This window comes from Gossypium hirsutum, chromosome D04, assembly GCF_007990345.1.
Source record: "Gossypium hirsutum isolate 1008001.06 chromosome D04, Gossypium_hirsutum_v2.1, whole genome shotgun sequence".
Lineage (NCBI taxonomy): Eukaryota > Viridiplantae > Streptophyta > Magnoliopsida > Malvales > Malvaceae > Gossypium > Gossypium hirsutum.
The window spans coordinates 40,050,600-40,053,977 of NC_053440.1; positions in this window are offsets into that span (position 1 = coordinate 40,050,600).

Sequence of the window (3,378 nt, forward strand, 5' to 3'; positions counted from 1 at the left end):
CTAGTTTGGTAACTTATCAACTCGACCATCGATTATAACCAACCTTTCTAACATTTTCCATACCCTTAACCTAAGCCCTATTACAACCTTGTAAAGACCTCTTGATTGGTGTGTCATCTTATTTTATAGTGGTGGAGATTTGATTTTCAAGCAAGCCTATGATAATGATATATCTTGTTTGACTATTGAGTGCATATGACTTGAACCTTAAACACTTTGAGTGCTTTGAGTGAATATTTAGTGAGGATGATGTTTATTGTTGAGTTTGAATTTCAGGTAATTATTGAGATATGGAAGATGCCTAATGTTTTTAAATCTTGAAACTTTTTGCTTGGAATGCTTGTGTTGTTTAGTGTCATTTTAATGTGAATTTCCATTGCATGATTATCTGTAGATTATCCTAAGAAATTATTAGTGAAAATAATAAATTAAGAGAAGTTAACTTGAATATCGGTTGAGAATTTTGCTTGAGCATAAGCAAACGCTTAAGTGTGGGGATATTTGATAGGTGCTAAAAGTAACATGTTTTAATCCCGTTCTTAATGCATTTTTGGTGATTATTCAATGTTAATGGCGAATTTTATGCTGCTAATCCTTTAAATTCATGTTTTTATACTTAAGAGAGCATTTGGGATCAAAATGAGTGAAAAATGAACGAAAACCATAAAATCAGAATGAGTTATAGGAGCCACACGAGCTGGACCATTCTACAGGGCCGTGTGAGCCACACGGGTTACCACATGGCCATGTGGCAAGCCATGTTGATTTCATGAATTGCATTCCAAACAGTAAAAAAACATGATTTTTAGGGGTTTTGAGCATTCTGAGACCTATATATGACAAAAATAAGAAGATAGGAGTGAGCCGTCATAGAATATTCAAGAAAACATGTAACACCCCAAACTTTGAATGTTTGACTAAGAAATGCTAGTGTAAATGAATCTTTGTTTCTGTGGTTGTATGCTCTACTTATGTGTTCAAGGTTAGGAGTTTGAGTCACGTCTTTAGAAAGCTTTGCTATTTTATTCTAAACTAACCTCTATATTTGAATTGTTGACTTAAGATTAATTCTATGAAAATCTGTGTCAACGATGAGCCAAGTGGTTCAATGGTTAAGCTTCCGTATACTTTTAGATCTTGTGTTCAAGTCTCAGCATATGCGTTAGGGAATATTTTTGCTTATTTTTAGAATTCTGATTGGTGGTTAAAACTCCATGTTCCTTATCTACCGTTCCACTCGGGTCAGTACAATTTCCTTGATTTTAATTGAAATTTAATTGTGTAGTTCTACTGTGCATTCTAAGAAACAACGGTTTCGTACTGTCGAAATAGTTTCGTGTTAGTGGGTTGAAGTCTCTTCGTTAAGTGGTTCTGGTTTCTTTGTTTTAGGCGTGTGTGTCAGAAATAATATTTCCCAACAGGCTAATTTAAGTAGGTGTCATTGATTCACTGGTAAGTATTGATTTTGTTAAAGGTTTCCTATCGAATTTTTTGACATAGTTCAGTAAGTGATAAATTGTGTGAATTTTGTTGTTTTAGTCGATTGATTTATTCTAGTTGGCTAATTTAGGCTTCAGGATTTCTCTACGTTGTTTTTCCATTGAAAATACTTCAGGTGTGTATCGAAAACCTGAGTTCTTTTATGAATTTCAAACACCAAAAAACATGGTTGTTGATGCCACACAGCCATGTAACTCGTTGTCCAGAAATTAGAGACGCACGGGCGTGTGAAACCACACGAGCGTGTGGCTCAGAAATTGGATTTTTCCCTCAAGCAATATGCGTAGTTTGAAACGATTGTAGGCCTTTTGTAGGGTTCGTATGTACTGAATTAAACTGTATAAGCTATGATTTTGTGATCTGAGACTGAATACTGAGAGATCAGTTGTATATTGCATATGGTAACTGTTACTGATATTGAATTATTAGGTATGAACATTAGCTGTATCTAAGTGGTCGTGTACGACTTTGTATTAATTGTTATTTGAATCTGTATTTACATTGGGTAGAATTGATTAAAGGAGAAATTATCCTATTCTGAGACGATGGTTAAACCACTAGTATTTATATTTTGATTTGGCAGTTAGTTTACAACTATCGGAGCGTGTCATACCGACACTGTGTGGTGTGTAGGGTTGGACGGATATTTAATACCCTGATTGGTGTGTTGGGTTGGTCAAAGATGGTGTGTAGCGGGTGGAAAATAGAAAAACTACATATATTCTAATATGTTCTGTCTCTGATAATAGCTTGAATGATCTACCTTCTGGATTTGACTCTAAAATCAAATATTGGGACCTTATCGGTTCTAACCTAAATCTGTTGAATATATAATTTATTTTTTGGAAATCACTAACTTATTTCTTCTGCTGACTGAATTATAGGTAAATCCAAACTTGATCAGTTTGGCAGATCGTGAGCTCAGTCATACTTCTTATCTGTTGTAGTGTTATTAGCTTTGTTAACTTACTTTCAATAATTTCAAGACGAAAAGTATTTTAAGAGTATAGGTGATGTATTATGTTCTGCATTTGCTAATTTCTGCTAGATTGGCTTAAAGACTTAAATTTTGATAATGTGTTTTCAGAAATATTCGAGTTAGCTTCCCAAATTTGGCCTTATCATCTAGGCCGGGTATGGGGTGTTACAAAACAACTCGAAAAACACCATTGAAGTCGGTACTGAAGTAGATTTCCATCAAGATTGAAGATTCCCTTTTGATTTCTTTGGAGATTATTATGAGTTTCTTTATTTCTTATGGTTATACTATATTTTGGATGTTTTTATTTGCTAGCATGAACTAATTTTCTAAATACTTAGGGAGATAAACCTTATGATGGATTCTGTAACACCCCAAAATAGGCCTAAGAGTTTTAAGGGTATTTTAGGAATTTTAGCCTTAGAGTGTTCAGAATTTTGTGACATGGTATATTGGTAATATTTTCAATTATGATTTTTAGAAAATCAAATCAATTTTTGAAAAAAAAATTGGAAACCTTTAATTTTAGAAATAGGACTGATTTGTAACAAAGACAAAACTGTGAGCATTTATGTTGTAGTTTTACCAATTTTAAAATTGAACCTAAAAATCACCCTCACCTACACTTTTCACGTTATTTCTTCTCTTTTGCTTGTTAATGCCACCATTTACTCTCCCAACCTCTCATCTTCGATTTTCTTTGTTAAATCTTCACTCTTTTGATTTCCATCATTCCCCAAGTAGTAAACCTTCATAAATCCTCAAGAAAACATCTCAAAACTCCATAGATTTTATCATCTTCTTCACATGTGAGTTTTCTAGGTTTTCGAAAAATCTTTATTTTTCTTCCATCAAAGGTAACCATTCGTCTACCCATTAGTTTTCAATGTTAATTAGTC